Source organism: Macaca nemestrina, chromosome 4 (assembly GCF_043159975.1).
Source record: "Macaca nemestrina isolate mMacNem1 chromosome 4, mMacNem.hap1, whole genome shotgun sequence".
NCBI classification, from domain to species: Eukaryota; Metazoa; Chordata; class Mammalia; order Primates; family Cercopithecidae; genus Macaca; species Macaca nemestrina.
Genome location: NC_092128.1, coordinates 42,878,802 through 42,898,950, shown reverse-complemented (window position 1 = coordinate 42,898,950; position 20,149 = coordinate 42,878,802). Strand labels below are relative to the sequence as shown.

The following is a 20,149-nucleotide window of genomic DNA, read 5'->3' as shown; positions in this document are numbered from 1 at the left end:
TTGGGAAAGTAGGAAGTATGACATTGCTGAGATGATAACATGGCTGTGTGAATAACCATAAAACTTGTGACAAAAACATTGTTTGTAACACTTTCCACTCGATACATCAAGAACATCTTTTCATTGTATTAAATGGTAAAAAATTTTTGATAACTACTATCAAGTTTTTTATTCTACTATATGAATATATGACAATTTATTTTAAAATGTATTTCCAATTATAAGTTTAAGAAAGACTATTACATGTTCAAAATCTCCCTCTTCTATTGTCTAAGCACAGAACTGGAGTACAGGTCCTAGCTTCCCATACCGTGGAGTGGCCATGCATTATCTGGCCAGTGAAATGTGAGCAGAAGGATCTATGTAACTTACAGGCTCAGCATGAAACATCATCCATATGACCTCCATATACTTTCTCATGCAGGTCAGCCAAAGACAGAGGCTCTCTTGAAGAGGACTCCTGGGACTCCAGAAATGGAGGAGTCATTAAATGGAAGGAGTTTGAGTCTCTGAATAATTACATGAATGCACATTCATCAGGAACATCCATTTTGGAACCTGTGTGAGCAAAAAACATATTGAGTCATAAAATTTCTGGATTACTTTTTTTTATATAAAGGCTAGTACTATTGTTATTTACTCTAAATAATACATGAGCAATGCTTCAGAGGTCCTCTTTGTAGCTAAGTCTTTCTGCAAATATCAAATGATTTACTTAGAATATATTTTTAGAAGTAGAATTTCTGATCAAAGGGTAAGAACACTTAAAGTTTTTGAAATTGCCTTCCAGAAAGCTTCTGCATTATTTAAAACCCATACCAGCAAGTCAATGAAAATTTCCAAAATAACTCGCTTCATTAGAATTTAACCACATTTTCTAACATGGATAACTTTTGTAAGGAATTTGCGAGGTTCTTGTGTCAGCTATTTTACTAATTATTTATATGTCTTTACATCTAGGTAACATGCCCATCTTTCAATTTGTTTCAAAGATCAAATGTCATGGAATATTAACAGTACATATTTAAAATACTAAAATATATAAGGCGATACAAAAATAAATTAGATACAAATCTAATTTGATGTATGTAAATGTAATAGTTATACATAGTAACAAATTTTATTCTGCCTTGAAAAGATTATCTGCTAAAACCTTGGCCATATGATCTTTAATTAGATTGTTACTTCGCTGGGCTATCATAGTAACATTAGTTACTTAACAATACAGATGTTTCCTTTTTGTAGTTTTTATTGGCTCAAGATGAACACAAGCTTTAGTTCAAACAAAAGTGAGAGAGTGCAACTTAAATGAGGAGATGATAGAATATGCACTAGAAGAGAAAAGGAGATAGATGTGTCGGCTGTTTGTTTTGTTTTCTTTTGAAAACTGCTGCGTCTCCACTCCTGGTTTGACACTTGGAGTCCAGAAAACTTTCCAACTGTGTTGAACAGAACTTCTGTCTCCTCTTGGGAGCAGCAGCAAGCCAGGGTAGACCACAAGAACCAATGAAAATACCTCATCTTTTTTATACTGGGTTACATTTCCCCATTTTTGACAGATGGAACCTTTGGAGAAGAATATTAATGACCACTGGGAGATGACACTAGTCATTTAGGGAAACACTCAGTAAATAGGCAAGTGATATTTCACACAGGGACTCCCTAGCTTTGCAAAATGCCTAGACCCCAAAGGAAGCTTTTCCTGGAGATGTGATAATTTCTTTTTTAGGATAACAAAGCTTAATTCTGTAGAACTACCAGACGAAGCGAGACAGTTCACTAATACCACTTTACAGTCTTTTGAAAGATCTCTCTGCTTCTTTGTTTTTTTCTATGAATTCTAGAGTAATATAACTTAGGCATTATCTGGTTTAAAAATACATGATCTGTTTTCACCAATTATAAACCAAACCAATTATAAACCAAATGAGTTAGTATCTCATAAGGATTCTTGAAAGATGCCAACAGTCCAGAGGTCATGCGTGACACCTTCAAGGGGGCCTTCAAAGCCCCTCCAAGTCAATAGCAGCAACCAAAGCCCCAGAAGTCTCCTCTCAGACAGAGGTACAAACAGCCTCATAGCTGGAAGACTCATTTACCACATTGGTGGGCTAAGGAGAAGGGGGGCAAATGCTTGCAAAGAAAACTGACTATTTCTTGAAATGAGTGAGTCCTATTTTACCCTATTTTTTCCTTGCCAAATCTTATAGCTATCAACCTAATAAACGAAAGTACAAGACTAAGATTATTCTGTCTAAAATAAGATAACAGGCCATGTATAGTTGTATATTTTATTCAAAATCATTATACATATATAGCATTATTGCCAAACCACTTTAAAAACGAGTCACAGTTGGCCAGGTGCTGTGGCTCACACCTGTAATTCCTTTGGGAGGCCTAGACGTGGCGGATCACCTGAGTTCAGGAGTTCAAAACCAGCCTGGCCAACATGGTGAAACCACGTCCCTACTGAAAAAAAAAAAAAAATTAGCTAGGTGTGGTGGTGCACACCTGTAATCCCAGCCACTTGGGAGGCTGAGGTGGGAGAATCGCTTGAACCCAGGAGGCGGAGGTTGCAGTGACTGGAGATTGTACCCCTGCACTCCATTTTGGGTGACAAAAACGAAACTTGATCTCAAAAAAAAAAAAAAAAAAAAAAAGTCAAAAATGTTAAGCATGCAGGGTGTGTGCACTTTGCTGTTTTAGATACAGACAACACACATCACACAAGGTTAAAAGAACAATTCAGACTTTCCTCTGGGAAATTTCAGTTATTTTAAAGAATGTAAAGACTAAGTATTTAGTTCAGGAGGAATTCCGTTGAAGCAAATTATGTAAGAACAAATTTTTGTAGCACAATTTCCATCATATTAGAACTCTGTAGATAATTTTAGTGATACCAGTACATTCAGATCTCATATTTTAAAGACAGAGGCATATGTAAAGAAATGTTAACTGAGCTTTAAAATGTTGGAAAAGTTAATTAATGTTATGATTGAAGATTAAGAAAATATGTACTTTGTCAGGATAGAAACTAACAGGGAAATATAAAACGTTATAAATGCCATTCAAACGAAGAATCACTTAAGGTGACCCATCAAGGGATGTTAACAGGGAATGATGATTGGAAAGTATGAAAAGGAATATTAAAGAATAAACACAAGAAAAGTTTCCTGACAGTCAAACCTTTTTCAGTCTCTAGGGGGTCCATGGAAAATCCATCAATTAGATCATACTAAGCAGTACTGTTCAGAATATTAATAAAGCTTTGTACTTCTTCTTCTCAACTTTGCACTCTGGGAAAATATGTGTGTTGCTCTCAGTAGCAGAGTTCTTCAGGTTTTGACTTGTTTTCTTTGTAAACTCCTCCTTCATCAGCAGTCAATAAGAGCCAAGAAGACCTAGTAAAGATGACAGAGAACCAAAATGTAAATGAGGAGTACCCAACTCTAACTCCCGATATAAGCAGTTATATTAATGCACTTAATTTTCTCAGAAAAGAAAATTGATGGTCCACAAATAATTTGTAAATACTTTCCAAAATACCAATAGCACGCTATAATTTTTATGAAAGAAACTCAAAATTCATATAAGGAATTGTTTTCATTCTATAGGATATGAGTTAGTTTCAAACTTTCATGATTAACAGAGGAATTCTCATCTCCCATTCAGATCTTAGGGACTCTTAGATATTTACAATTGAAGTGAGATTTCTTTCATGATTAAGAAAGTTAACCTTAAATGTGTTTGAGAGCTAAATGAAGTAAACTAATTGTTCTATATTAGCATTATTTGATGTCATCTTGTTTCAGTACGAATAAGGTGCCAGGTCACACTATAATGAATAATAATATTAATATTGTTTATCATTAATGGCTTGATACCTAAATGTCTCTGCTTGTTCTATAGCAACAATGGTCTCTGTCACAAATTTCATGATTTTTATTAAGACTTCAAAAGACTATGGCAAAGATTTTCTTACCCCTAGTAAGACTTTGTGTAGATGTTACAGAAAGCAGATGTCCTCAATGAGTGCCATTTTTATTCAAATAGATTTGAGGCTCTACTAGATAGGCCTTGCATGGAATATCTTCATGAACAGCTACATATCCAATGTGGTTCGGCATTCATGTGTATTCCATTCTTTTTTTCTCTCTGTACTTTCTTTTCTTAAAAATAAATGTTATTATGTATATTTAAGGTATACAACATGATGTTGTGAATTAAATATAGATAGTAAACAGGTTACTATCGTGAAGGAAATTAACACACCCATCATGTACACGTTTCTTTTCCAGGACTTGTTACTTTCATGGCTAATATAATATATAATCTAAGGGCTAGAAGAGAAAGTAAGCACATCAGAATAATCTTTCCACACTTTCTTCTCCCTTTTCTGTAACCATTACTTGTTTTTCCACCCAAAATTATTACTCTGTAGACATTTTCTTGAATTTTTTTATGCCCCCCTCCTCATGGCATTTAAGTCACTCTGTATTTATTTCTACACCAAGCCTTTTTCTTTACTACTGCTGTTTGTAGCAAGCTTGGAGTCTGCTTTTTACCGCTGACCTTAAAGTGAGAGTTTCTTTCCTTTTGATTGTGTTGCTGGAGTCCCTTCCACCTTCCCTGCCTGTCTTATCTCTACTGAAGGTGGAGAAGGCATAGAGACTACCACCTCCAAACACACGTGTGCATGCACACAGACACACACACACATACACACACACACAGAGCATGCTTCCTTAGGCAGAGAGAAACACTGAGCTCTTTGTCTTTCTGCTTGTCCTACAGAAAAGGGAGGGGAAGAAGCGAGATACAGAGGACGGAACAGGCCAAGTTCTATGACCCTGTCTGTCTCTGCTCAGGGCAGAGAACTTAGATTTCTGAAACCGAACTTTACCCCTCCTCCTCCCATCACACAGGATAGCAGAGTCACCTTGGCAAGCACATGTGTCCATTTGCCAAGATGCCCTGGGAAGAGACTGTATTTGCTCATGAAAAGCAGGATAAGATGCCCGAAGCAAAACAAGTCTTATCTCACTTGGAATCAGAGTGCTACTAGGCACGATGTGGAAGCGCAGAATAGAATTGTCTTCTCTGGAAGGTATATTAGGATGTTTTCATCCATAAGAGTAAAACTCATTAACAAAGGTTTAAGAAAATGGAGAATTCTTTTTATTACATAGTAAAAATCTGAAGCGGCTCGTAACATTGGTTCAGTAAGTCAGTGATGTGATGACTGTTGTTTAATTCATTTGTCCTTCTTCTCGAGGTCACAAGGCAGCTGACACAGCTGTAGAGCCCATGTCCTCCTTAGAGCAGATAGAAGAGGATGAGGAAAGATCCCAGCAGATGTCTGCTTACTTGTCATTAGCCACACAGCCTTTTTCAGTTCTAAAGGAGGCTCAGGAACGCAAGCACTTTACATTTTCAACCTCTATAACTGAGGTTGAAAAGGAAGAAAAGGTTGAGGTTAAGTACTGGGTAAGCCAATAAACACTGTCTGCCACAAAAGCAATCCCATACCCAGATTTATCCGTTTCCTTTCCTTTTGCTTAGAATTACCTATGAAGGACAGCACACCTGTTGAATAGCCCACATTTGACTAGGCTTACAAATTTTAGTATCACTGTTTACTTTCAAGTTAGGGAGATCTTTCTTGCTTTATAGGAATGCAAACAATTCAACAAACAAAAAACCACATTAAAAAATGGGCAAATGACATGAACAGTCACTTCTCAAAAGAAGACATACATGCAGCCAACAAATATATGAGAAGAAGATGCTTATCATCACTAATCATTAGAGAAATGCAAATCCAAACCACAATGAGAGACCATCTCATGACAGTCACAATGGGTATTACTAAAAAGTCAAAAAACAACAGATGCTGGTGAGGTTGCAGAGAAAAGGAAACACACACTGCTGATAAGAGTGTAAATTAGTTCAACCACTGGGAAAAGCAGTGTGAAGGGTTCTTAAAAAACTTAACAAGAATGAGCAATTCCACTACTGGGAGATATTGAGAGCCAGCAATTCCTCTACTGGGAGATACTGAGAGCCAGCAATTCCACTACTGGGTATATACACAAAGGAAAATAAATTATTCTACCAAAAAGACGCATGCTCGTATGTTCATTGCAGCACTATTCACAATAGCAAAGGCAAGGAATCAACAAAGATGCCCATCCATCAATGGTGGACTGGATAAAGAAAATGTGGTACATATACACAATGGAATACTAGACAGCCACAAAAAGAAAGAAATCATGTCCTTTGCGGCAACATGGATGGAGCCAGAGGCCATTTTATCCTAAGTGAATGAACACAAGAACAGAAAACCAAATGCCACATGTTCTCACTGAAAAGTGAGAGCTAAACATTAAAGACACATGGACACAAAGATGAGAACAATAGACACTTGGGACTGCTTGAGAAAGGAGGATGGGAGGGGGCTGGAGGTTGGTAACGCTACCTCTCAGGTACTATGCTCACTACTTGAGTGACAGGATCATTCGTATACCAAGCCTCAGCAACATGCAATTTACCCATGTAACAAACCTGCACGTGTATCTCCAGAAGCTAAAACAAAAGTAGAAGAAACAAAAAGAATTTGAGCATGCTGTGTTTTGGGGCCTGCAGTTTTATCTTTAGATGGCTTGTTGTCTTTAGATGGCGCAACCATCCTGCTGTGTATAACTCAGCTATCATAGAGGTTACATACGTGTATTTAGAATTTAAATGCTAAATTGTAGATAGGGAAACTGAATGAAAAAATAAGCCATCATGTTCATTCTTCCATTATATTTTGTTAAATATACACAATATGACTGTCCTAATCATATCCCAGACTCAATTTTTCCTTTCTTTTGCATTTTCAGATGGCGCCTACAAGCCTGAACAGTTAAACCCTCTATTTGTCCTTGAGTTTTCCTCTTGCCTAAAGTCTTCCTCTAGTTCCGACTGTACCCACCCAGTCTTTGATTTTTCTCACAGAACTCTTTGCTTCTCTAGTTATTCATTTCTCCCTCTCTTTGAGAGAAAGCACTTCCTCCTCTGGATACTGTGTAATCTTTCTCAGGACCACACAATGTGCCTTTATGTGTGATGATAGTGGACAGATGTGATTTTTCCAATGGGTTTTATTTTGCTTGCTTATTTATGTATTGCTCAGACTTCAGTCTGAAACAAAATAAGTTAGAACGTTCATTGCTTCTCATTTACACTGAGGTGAGTTTTCATTCATTTGAAGTGATTTGCTAATTATACAAAGTTCTTAAAACCCCTTTATCGAAAACCATGGAATATACCAGGGAAGGTTAAAGATTCCAAATTTGTCTTTTAAAAATGTTTCTAAAAGCAAGGATGCAGTACTATGTAACAATAGGTTGTTTTTTCAAAGAACAATTTTCATAATATTTATGCAAAAGGAACACAAGTAAACGTTCCACAGTCCATGCGTCAAAATTTCCAGTTATGTCTCTTTATCTTGAAATGGCTCATTTTATGTAACAGAGACTGTTAGATCCAGAATAGAGTTTAAGACCTATCTATAATTAAATCTCATTTTTGCAGAAGACGATAGAGAAGCCACAGAAGCTGAATAACCCATCCAAGGGTTCACAATTTGTGAGTGGCAAACCAGTCTCCTGATTTCCAATTCAGGGCTGTTTTTACCATCGCCTCCATCTGAAGGGCTCACCCCTATAATAACCAGCTACAGATACCATACCCAGATCTGGTGGTTCATGTGATAAGAGGCAGAAGTTGGGGCTTTGCAGGGCTGTATCAGGAACTAAGTATTGGGCGGTGGGCTAAGAACACAAAGAGGGAGTAGAAATGAGACCAGAAGTGTGGACCTGCTAAACTTGGAACAGTGGGACACTAGCACATATATTCTCCATATTCTCTGAGCCAGATCGGGATGAGGGTGGCAGGGCAAAAGTTGCAGGTTTAAAAGAAGGTAGAGGCCGGGCGCGGTGGGTCACGCCTGTAATCCCAGCACTTTGGGAGGCCGAGGTGGGTGGATCACGAAGTCAGGAGATCGAGACCATCCTAGCAAACACGGTGAAACCCAGTCTCTACTAAAAAATACAAAAAATTAGCCGGGCGTGGCGGCGGGCGCCTGTAGTTCCAGCTACTCAGGAGGCTGAGGCAGGAGAATGGCACGAACCCGGGAGGCGGAGCTTGCAGTGAGCCGAGATCGCGCCCCTGCGCTCCAGCTTGGGCGACAGACTCCGTCTCAAAAAAATAAAGGTAGAAATGACCACTTCCAAAGACAGATCTCCCACGGTATCGAAAAAGTAGACAGATACTGCATATTGCCTGGGGGAGGCAGGTTAGTTGTAGTTAGCACATTGTTTTACTCATAATTAACACGTTGATCAATTGATCTTCAGATAATTTTAGTTAAGAAATGTGGTGGGGCATAGTCATGGAAAGAGAAACATTATTTCTACAGCACCTGAGCTAAAAAACATTTTCAGAGCATTTGTGCAAACAGCATAGCTAACATCCACCTTAGAAGTATGCTTTCTCTGAAAGAAAATCCTTTTTCAATTTAGTCCTGTCCTTAGTTTTTCTACTTTTTTATTCATTCATCCATATAGTCGTCAGATTTAGGAACTACCCACTATATACCAAACAACTTAAACACTGTCAATATTTACAATAACGAGATGCTTTTTTTTTTCATGTGATAGAGGCTTGGAAAAGATGAAATCCTTCTTTAAAATGTTCGTAAATATTTGTTCTGCTAACTTGAAATAAGTAATGTGTTTGTGTTCAGAGCAAACAATTCCAATGTCTCATTTTAGGAAACAAATTAATCTAATCTTTATTGAATTTTAAATCAACAACAACAAAACACTCTTAAAAGAATTGGCTGGGCAAGGTGCAGTGGCTCATTCCTGTAATCCCAGCACTTTGGGAGGCTGAGACGGGCTGATCACCTGAGGTCAGGAGTTCGAGACCTGCCTGGCCAACATAGTGAAACCCTGTCTCTACTAAAAATACAAAAAAATTATCCAGGTGTGGTGGTGCACACCTGTAATCCCAGCTACTTGTGAGGCTGAAGTAGGAGAATTGCTTGAACCTGGGAGTCAGAGGTTGCAGTGAGCTGAGATCACACCACTGCACTCCAGCCTGGGCAACAGAGTGAGACTCAGTCTCAAAAAAAAAAAAAAAAAAAAAAGAATTGGCCATTAAAAAATGGGATGCATCATTTTATGTAAAATCTATTCACAAATAGAGTACTTACATAAATGGCAGAGTTAAAATGGTGACTTAACTAATAGTTTTTGTAAACTTGAGAGCTGTTCCGCATCATCTTGAATAAAGATATTTTGTGTAACTTAATTATGTGGCAGGACTTGGTTGTCTTTTTCATCTGCCTGATGCTAATCCCACTCCTAATCTTCAGTAAAATAGATTAAAGAGAAAGAGACTCTGTTAGTATAATATACATACAAATGAAGGTGTTAATCACATTAAACATGTATCTACTCATGTAATAGTCATTTTCTGAGTAGCACTAATGCCTGGATTACTCCCCCTGCTCTCCTCCTAGGTTTTTGGATCTCTCTTTGAGGAGTAGAATTATATTCTGCAGGTCCTGCATATACCTGTAGGGGACCTTAGGGGGGACGTGTAAAACGCATCTTTCTCTTGTAAACATTGCTGCCCTGTAGCGTAATTTAGGATTATTGTTATATGTTACTAATAAGTTTACATTCTAGTCTACCAAATGATGGGGATTGGGGATAGTATATTTTACTACAGTCAACGTTCATAATTAGTTTACATACAAATTAACTGAACAAATTAAATTCTATATGCAATTACAAATATATCTAGTAAAAACTCTGGTTCTTGTTTTGTCTTCCAGTGTGCTTTCAGCAAAAACTGCTAATATGCCTCAAGCCACAAGCCACGTGAGGGCAAATAAAACTGTTTTTTTAAAATACATTCCCCAGCTGATTCTAACTGCCCAATTCATTTCTGTTTCTTTCCACGAACCATTTCTACAGCTTATCAGCAGGATTGCCCGATGGATCATTCCCAGAGATTTGGGCAGAGTGCAGCTAGGATGCCTATCATCCCTGGCAACAAATAACCATGTTAAAAAAAAAGTTCTCCACAGCAGATGCAGCTGACAAGCTCACAGAAAGAATATGGGCAAATAAAAAAGACATTCGCAAAGAAAAAAGAATTCAAAAGCTAACATAACTCCCCCAGTGCCTGGCACATTATAGGTACTCATGGAAAGAATATAATCTCCATGTTCAAACAAGAAAGCTAAACTGTTCACATTCGACTGTGGCATAGGCAGATAAGAAATGTACCATCAGCAGGGAATAAATAATGTCACCCAAGATGACACCCAAAGAGCAAAGGATCTAGAGAGGTGTCATGAAATTTTCTAAAATAAAATCTCAAACTAAATCGACTTAGTGATTAAACAATGTAAATTTGAAATGGGGGTAGGGTGAAGAAGAATTGAAAAATCAAACCAAAAAAGCTATCAACTGAGCTTTCCCAATGACAATGAGAATAACTGTCAATCGATGACAAGGACGATGACAGTAAGTATAACCATCAAAACATATTTCATAAGAGGATCACAGGTGGCAGACATTTCCCATATTTATTCATCATTCCATCACAGAGAAATCAGCCACCTTTTGGTATATGTGCTAGATTAGTTCAATCAATGATTATTAGCATATGTTTTAATGTCCAAAACCTAAGAACTGCTGCTGTGCCAAAGAAATCAGGGCGTAGACAAAAGAAATGCAAGGAATTCAGCCTCACCTTTTAAAGTTTTCATGAGAAACAGCTTCATGAAGAAAACACTTGTGTATTAATACAAGAAGTTTAACTCAAGAGTGTGTGGGTAGCATATCAAGCAATCAAAGGTAGTTAAGCACAGGATGTAGAAAGAAACAACATAAATGCAGAAATAGTTCAGGCATTGGCTACACGCTGGCCCGTGAAACTGGCTGCTCCGTTTTCTGTAAGATCCTACTCAGGCTGCCGCTGGGTGGGCAGTTAGTAGAACCGGGGACTAGACAGGAGTTAACTACCTTATCCATCCCTTTTTCTCTCCACCGACTGCATCTATTATCAAAATACAAACCGCTTCCCACCACCCCCAAAAAAGTGCATTTCAGTTGAAAGTAGTACTCTGGTGGCACAGAGAATGGTATTTCCAATGTCTTTTTCTCAGATTGTTTATGTATTTGCACAGAGTGTTAGCTAAGTCCCTTTATTATTTCTTGCATCGCAGCGTCCCTCCATGTTTATTTCTCTGGTTTACACCAGCAGTGTAGTATTATTTCTCCAAACAAAGGAAACGTGCCAAAGTATAATTTTATAGTGGTCTCCACTAGCCTCCTTCTTTGTCCCCTACCATTTCAGGCTGCTCAGTTCTAGGTTTCCCCACAGTCAGTGGGAACTTGTCAAGGCTTTTGCATAATAGCTGACATTTTGTGTGTTATGCCTGGCACTATGCTAAAAGTTTCTTATGCATTATTTGCATTCTTATTTGGTCAGTAAAACAACTTTATGAGATATGTTGTTCTATTATCCCCATCTCTAAGATGGGGAAATTAAAGCTTAGAGAGATTAATTCACTGACCAAAAGTGAGCAGAGCTGGATCTGAGCTAGAAGAGGCTAACTCTAAAACCCAAACACTTTTTTTTTTTTTTTTTTTTTTTTTTTTGGAGACAGAGTCTCGCTCTGTCGCCCAGGCTGGAATGCAACAGTGAGATCTCGGCTCATTGCAACCTCCACCTCCTGGGTTCAAGTGATTCTCCCGCCTCAGTCTCCCAAGTAACTGGCACTACAGTCAAACATGCCACCATGCCTGGCTAATTTTTGTATTTTTAGTAGAGACGGGGTTTTGCCATGTTAGCAAGGCTGGTCTCGAATTCCTGACCTCAGGTGATCCATCCACCTTGGCCTCCCAAAGTGCTGGGATTACAGGCATGAGCCACCATGCCTGGCCTAAAACCCACATTCGTAGCCACTTCAATATATCTGCTGTCCTTTAAGAAAATATCAAAGCAGTCCAAATTGCCTTTTGAAAAATGAGAAAAAACAAACAAACAAAAAGAGCAGAGAACACATTCTCGCATCCTGCCTCCCTCCCCACAAAACCCGTGTGGAAAAGACCTTTACTTATAATTTTGTGTGAAAGTGACTAATGTACCAATGTCAGTGCACTTTAAGAGAATCTTTCACTTTTTAAAAAAAGAATTGTGAGCAAAGACTAAATTTTCAAAAAATATTGTCTTTCCACATCAATTAAGGGATTGCAAGTTTGCATCTAGAGAAAATAAGTCTGTACTCTCATTTATGGAATTTAATATGGCATTTTTGAGGTAACCATTCATTGGGAACCAAGTAAGTTTTTTTATAGTTTTATTAAGATATTATTGATATACAATAAATTATACATATTTAAAGTACAAAGTTTGGAATTTTTTGGCATGTTTACTCTGTGAAAGCATTACCTACTCAAAATAATAAATATTTCTATACTTCCAAAAGTTTTCCTTTATCTTTGTTATCTTTCTGTCCCACTCCCCACCCCTTCCCAAGAATCTACGAATCTGCTTTCTGAGACTGCATATTAGTTTTCATGTCATAGATGTTTATATGAATGACATCATGTAGTATATACTCTTTTCCCTATGGCTTCTTTCACTCAGCTTAAACATTTAAGAAGCAACCATGTTGCAGTATGTATCAATGGTTCACTTTTATTGTTGTATAGTATTTCATTGTGGGACGATGTCACAGTGTGTTTTAACCATCCACCAGTTGATGATATTTGGGTTGTTTCCAGTTTTTGACTTTTACAAGCAAAGCAGCTATAAGTTTTGGTCTGAACACGTGCTATATCTAGGAATAGAATGACTAGATCATATAGCAAGTCTATGTTCAACTTTTTATAAGCTGCCAAGTTATTTTCCAAAGTTGTTTTATCATTGTACATTTCCACTAACAGTGTGTGAGAGGTGGGTAGAAGAATAACCTTGCTTTTCTCAAATTATGATCAAGAGTTAGTACCTGGCTCCTCAGGGAATAGAAATGAAAATCCTAGATCATAGTCCCTTTTGCACCTTTTGTCTTCATTAGAAAATTATGTAATAAATATATCAAGCATGGTCTCCTGGAATGAAAATTTTATGACACCACATGAAGATAAAAAATACGTTTTGAATAAATTAAATAATTAGCTAATTATTTTGGAGATCCTTGACTAAGACATGGAAATACCTATTCAGAATTGCTCAGATCTTCTGAGGATGCATCTGCACATGACACTAGGGCGAGGATGTGTGACTCAGAAATTCCACTCACTGGAAGTCAAGGCATATTTTTTTTTTTCTAGCTGGGCTTAGAGCCAATGTCACCATAACTTTAATGGACTCAGTGTAGCTGTGAGGTGTGTTATCTCAGGAGTATAATCATAAAGATAAGTTCAAAATAGCATTCCAGGAGATTGCCAACACTCTATTATAAAGTAAATAAATACAGATGGGACACTACACTGAAAATGTGGCATGAAGTTGCCATACATGGCAGGTGTCAACATTTGGACCTGGTAAATGAAGCCAAGGCATAGATAAGAAAAAAATATTTGGGACCCAAAGAACAAATATTTAAGAGTGGAGCCCTCAGAAAAAGAAAGAATCATCCAAAGGAATAAAATGAAAAGAAAGGTAAAAAAGACGGTTCATTTAGGATGAACCATCCTCATGACTATCTCCAATGCTGTTCCCTCTTCATGGCTGAATCCCCTACACTTGCTGCCTCATCTCCCTAGGGCCAGCTGGACCTGTTGGACTTGATGTTTAATTTTGATTTCAACTCAGTTTTAGATACTTTTTCCCTTTTGAGATTTTCATATTTAATCCATTAGTCAAACTCATGTCACTAGTGAAATGACGGGGGAGAATAGAAGCCTTAGTTTTACATATAAGATCAGTATGATGGTGATTTTTTTTCCTGTGTAAATTCTATGTAGAAGAAACCTGGTTGGAACTGCCCCCTGCCCCCAAATTAGAGTTACTTCCTTATGATTTTTAATGCAATCTGATTTTTTTTAGGTCTTCTTTCTTGTGCTTGTTTTTCAGACATATGAAGGAGAGAGTCTTTTCATATTAAATTGTTTTCCTGGCAGCACCTAAACCAAAGGATCAGACTTCAAATAAATCTTTTTCCAGTGTTATGTTGAAACTGGATACAACATTTCTCATAAAACTTCTAAGTCAAGCAGTGATGAGAAACTACTGCCTAAAAGGTACCTATTTAAGACAGAGGCTATATGTAGGTTTTTTAAAAGTTCTTGTTCTTCTCCCTCCGCAAAGCAATACACATATTCATGTTTCATTTATAAATAGATTTGAAAATTACTATCGGGCACCAGCATTAACCATTCTCTGTTCTGTATGATGAAATATAGTCCTTGGGAAGATTTTTCCTGGGTCATGGTTTTAAAAAAAGAGAATGTTGAAGACTATGACTAAAATTCCTTTGTTAAAGCACAATGCAAATTAAATCTATTTCCATCCTTAGCAACATGTGGTTGCATTAAAGTTAATCACTTTTCTATTTCAGTGTCTAGGCATTAATTCCCTACTTTAAGGAATTTAATAGTTGAAGAAAAAAAGTACAATTCTAGAAATAAGTACTCTCTTGAACATTTGCAGAGTGTTTGGCTAATCTGAGATGTTTCAGAAACAGATAAATGTAGGAAACCAGATATGGGCAAGATGCACTTATTTCCTTGAAAGAACATATTGGCCATTTGTCATGTGGCAACCTAACACCTTTCATTGTATTGTATTATTCTATGAAGGTATTCTTTTAGACATCAAACATGAGAGAGTTTCCAGAAGCCATTTTTTGCTATGTTCTTTAGTTTGTGTTCTCTAATACAACTCCAAGAAGTGAGCCATACCGGAGTACCAAACAGAGTGGCTGTGGCCAGGGCTCACTCTTTCTCTATTTCTCTCTCCTGCCATCTCTATTTCAACAATATCTCTTAGCTTTGCTTCTCTTTGGGTGCAGGATTATTCTCTTCTACTGCAAATAAGAAGATTCCTCCAGGTGTCCAGAAAGATGGTCACAAGTAGCCCTAGGCAAACATTATTTGAACAATAAGATGTACTCAATTCAATTATTTATTTTTGCCTACACAGTTCATATAAGTTACAGATAAAACAGTACAAAGTTGTATTTGCTATGATTTTCTCTTTCTAAAACGTTCCCTCTACCTTGAGTTGTGTTCATTCTCTTATTTCTATTATTATACTATGTACTTGCACTGTCTTTTTTATCTTGACCAATCCGCAAAGATTTTGTATTTTACCAAAAACAGTTTATACATTTACTAAGTTTCCACTTTCTCCTACTTTTTATTCTTAATAGTTCAATTTTTTTCTCTTCCTCCTGTGCATTTGTTATGAATGTTTAGTGGTTTTTCCCCTAATATATTCTCTTTACTAACAAATGCACTTAAGGCTAAAATTTTACCTCTGCCTATAGTTTTAACCACATTTCACACATTGCAATGTACTGTTTTTTCATTGTTCACTTATGATATTTATTATTCATTTTTATTTACTCTTTAGCCAACAGTTTTCTAAATAAGTGTTTTTAAGTTTTCATAAAAAGATATTTTAGTCATATTTTAATTGTTAATTTTCAGATGTATTGTATTATGTTAAAAGTATTTTTAAAAAGAAAAGCAACCATGAGAACAGATTGCAAAGACAGATAAAAAAATTTTAAAAAGAAAAATATGTGTAACATATATGACATATTCTTTAGAATTTGCTACAAATTCAAATTTCCTACCTGGTTAATTTAATTTGGAAAGTTTGAAAACTATATATATTTTCTTTTTCTTAGAGATACATAATCAAACTTGTTCATTTAAAAAAATTTATGGCAATTCTTATTTTTGTTTACTCAAACAATTGAATTTTGAAAAGCATAGTAATACTTTACATTTGATTGTAGTCGTTACCTGTTTCTTGTATTCTATCAATCTTTGCATTACATATTTAAAACTTAAGTTTAATGACCGTCATTATTTTGGTGGATTATGCTTTTCTATCAATAATTACTCTACATTAAGTTAAAATATTCCTTAGATTGTATTTTAACTGATAATATTGCTACACTTTATTTTGTTACTCTTTTTTTTTTTTTTTTTTTTGAGATGGAGTCTAGCTCTGTCACTAGGCTGGAGTGCAGTGGCTTGATCTCAGCTCACTGCAACCTCCACCTCCCGGGTTCAAGCAATTCTCCAGCCTCAGCCTCCTGGATAGCTGGGATTACAGGTGCTTGCCACCATACCTGGCTAATTTTTGTATTTTTAGTAGAGGCAGGGTTTCGCCATATTGGCCAGGCTGCTCTCGAACTCCTGACCTCAGGTGATTCGCCCGCCTCAGCCTCCCAAAGTGTTGGGATTACAGGCGTGAGCCACCGTGCCCAGCTTATTTTGTTACTCTTGATTGAAAAGTACTTTGACTCTTATACATGTTTACTTTTTGACATATTTTCTTTCTTAGAATTTCTTGGTCTTACTTTATTAATAGGGTATCTCTTGAGTGTTTTCAGGGATATTAATGACATGTATTTTTTAAGTATCTTGTTCTCTATCAGTTCTATTTCTTTAATTTGTTTTTTCTCAGTTGTTTGGTGATTCCTGGTATGTTTGAGAATCTCAATTTTGCAATGCTGTGGTTACAGGCTTTTAGTATAGCAGTTTGTGATCAGTTGTAATGGAGGAAGGGTGGCCTATGCTACCAGGGCAACTGCAGAGCAGAGACCATTAGTGGCTTCCTTTTAGGGGTTGAGGGCTTCTGCTGCTCCTGGGACCTCTCTACCTCTATGTCTCTCTGACTCTCTGGTTCTCTCTCTCTCTCTCTCTTTGTTTTTCTCTGTGTGTGTGTGTGTATGTCTCTCTCTCTCCCTGTCTCTCTCTCTCTCTGTCTTTCTCTCTCTCTCTCTCTCTCTCTCTCTGTTTTTCTCTCTGTCTCTTTCTCTCTCTCTCTGTCTGTCTGTCTGTCTCTCTCTCTTTCTTTCTCTCTCTCTCTCTGTCTCACCAGGTCCCAACACATATGCTCACCAACCTGCATCATGGAGAAGAAAACACTGCAAAAACAAACAAAAAAAACTCATATTTCAGCAAAAGCATGGGAAAGGAAAGGGGCTTAAGTGGCTTATAACTGGCTCAACTATATTAAATACAGTTTTACAAATATGCACCTTAAAAATGTCCTCAATATAATCAGATCACGACTACATTTCTGACATGAATTCATGAATTTCACAAAATTCTTGCATTCGAAAGCAGATTATTCTGAATATATATACATGTGTTCCCATACATGTATATGTTTGTATGCACATATATGTATATGTATATATACATTTACAATCATATTCCACATAATAACATTCCAGGCAATGACAGACAGCATAGAAGATGATGGTGCCATAAGATCATAATAGAGCTAGACAATTACTATTGCCTAGTAACATCATAGCTGTGGTAACGTCATCGTGCAAACCATTACTCACATGGATGTGGTGCTGCTGGTATAAACAAACCTACTGTGCTGCCATTCATATAAAAGTCTAGCACATGCAATTATATAGGTACCGATACTTGATAATGATAATAAACTACTATGTTACTGGCTTATGTATTTACTATGCTTTTTAATCATTGTTTTAGAATGTACTCCTTCTACTTATTTATATAAAAAAGTTTACTGTAAAATAGCCTCAGGCAGGTCCTTTAGGAGATATTCCAGAAGTCATTGTTATCACAAAAAATGACAACTCCATGCATGTTATGGCCCTGAAGACCTTCCAATAGGACAAGATGTGGAGGAGGAAGACAATCATATTGATGATCCTGACTGTGTCTGGGCCTAGCTTAATGTGTATGCTGTGTCTTTAACAAAAAGTTTAAAAAGTAAAAATAAAATTAAAACTTTTAGAAATAGTAAAAAGCTTATAGAATAAGGATTTACAGAGAGAAAATATTTTTGTACAGCTTTACGATGTGTTTTTTAGGCTGTTATTATAAAAGAGTAAAATCAAATTTTAAAAATTTAAAAATTTATAAAGTAAAACAGTTACAGTAAGCTAAGGTTAATTTATTATTGAAAATTTAAAAAATTAATTTTAGTGGAGCCTAATTCTACAGAGTTTATAAAGTCTACAGTAGTATAGCTCCATATAATTGCATCTTTTTTATCTTTTATACCATGTTTTTATTTTACCTTGTCTGTATTTAGATACGTTTAAGGACACAAATACTTACTATTGTGTTGTAGTTGCCTAAACTATTCAGCACAGTAACATGCTGTGCAGGTTTGTAGCCTAGGAGCACTAGGCTATACCACATAGCCTAGAGGTGTAGTAGGCTATAACATCTAGGTTTGTGTAAGTACACTCCATGATGTCTGCATGACAAAGTCGCCTAGTGATGCATTTCTCAGAACGTACCCCCGCTGTGAAGCAATGCATGACTGTATCCACACTCATAATTACCATCTTGCTCTCTCCTGATTGTTCTTCCACATCTGCATTGTGCATGTTTTAGTCACACTCCTCCACAAAATTCTCAGAGACGCTGAAGTAAAACTATTTCTTCTAACAAATGCATTATCTATCACGAGCTCCCATTTTGCACACTATCTTAAAATTCTGAATTTAGTCCATTTCCATTTTCCTCCATTCAATTCACTGATTCCTTTTAGTTAAGGCTAATTTTGCATGTATTCACATTTAAGGTACACGCACTCATGTTTTAGCCCTAACCCACACTCCTGGGATGCAGAGAATGAGAGGTAGTTAAGGAACCACCATTCTGCAGTGGTCATAGAGCAGGTAGTCTTTCAGTCTCCCTCTCTCTCTGTCCTATGCGAACATCCTTTGTAATGGTGTGACTTGACTCGTGTGGAGCTAGATGGCATGTGTGAAGCATATGATACCCTCACAGGGCAACTGGAAGTGGCTGGGTTCTCTTTTGCCACCCACCTGGATTGCAGCAGTGCCAATCCTAACCGACAGCTGACACAGTGCACTCACTTCTGTGCTTACTACTTTCTCAGTTCCAAGACCTCTTGGACAAACTGCCACTTCTCTCAGATGTGGATTCTCCCATTCCACTGTCCCTGTGTCATATGAGGCTCCTAACTTCCAAGATTCTAGATGAGTAGCAGGACATGAGATGACTGACACATATTCCCACTTAAAGTTAGTTGTATCATGTCCTACATACACACACACACATCCACACACACTCCAGACTCCCAATGTGAGGGAGTGGTAGAACACGTGGTCCCTACAATGCTTCTAACTTACTTATTTTCTGAGCTTGGTCCCTACAATGCTTCTAACTTACTTATTTTCTGAGCTCCTCATTCCTATGAAATCATTTTATCTAGTATGAAAGTCAAAAAGAGAAACTTACTGCTTCTTGGCCTTTTGCTAAAGAGCAAGTGTAGAAAGACACACCTATTCTCTTTGGCAGCGGGCCTACATCAAATCTTTATGGTCTCGTACCAAGATGTCTTTTGACTGAGGAAGCTAAGAATACGGCTCCTTGTTCTGACCAGTGGACTCTTCTTCAGCAGCAGGGGCTCCCTTCCCCAGTACATATGAGGGAGAGGGTGGCAATTCAACAGGAAAACAGTAAGTTCACATCAGTTAGCATTTTGCACAAATTAATACTCCGTATGCCATCTTGCCACACATTTCTTCTCTCTGCAATGAGGCTGAGAGAGACTGTCCCAAATGTGCCTTTATCCTGAGTCTGAGGCAGGCTGAACTTCAGTCTGCATGATGTGCCACAGCTTGCCATCATGTCAGGACAGCAAAGCCAGTCCCTTGAGTAAGCCAGTTGGTCACAGTCCAGGAGAGGCTGAGATGATCTGTGATGAAATGATGGATGAAATGTGAAGATCCCCAGCCAATCCTTAGAGACAGAGTTGCCATCTGAGGCCTCCCACTAGGGCCAATGACAGCTGGCAGTGACATATTAAAACAATGATGTCTGTTGCATTCTGTTTTTCATTGCCTCATTCTCCACTTTGTACTGCAAAACTA

The 20,149-nt window shown here is 37.3% G+C and overlaps 1 protein-coding gene across 7 annotated transcripts in view; it reads right to left on the bottom strand.

Moving 5' to 3' along the window:
- LOC105475715 (transcription factor EC) overlaps positions 1–20,149 on the bottom strand; it is a 557,301-nt gene that overhangs the window by 473,188 nt on the left and 63,964 nt on the right. For 4 of the 7 annotated variants that reach the window (XM_071094590.1, XM_071094582.1, XM_071094587.1 and 1 more), the window contains 2 exons: positions 3,187–3,401; positions 373–558 (listed from right to left, as the gene is read on the bottom strand). The gene's annotated coding sequence lies outside the window, so the exon portion shown is untranslated. Of the gene's footprint in view, positions 1–372; positions 559–3,186; positions 3,402–3,982; positions 4,170–20,149 lie in introns of all 7 variants that reach the window. The other 3 variants (XM_071094586.1, XM_071094583.1, XM_071094584.1) reach the window with 2 other exon arrangements.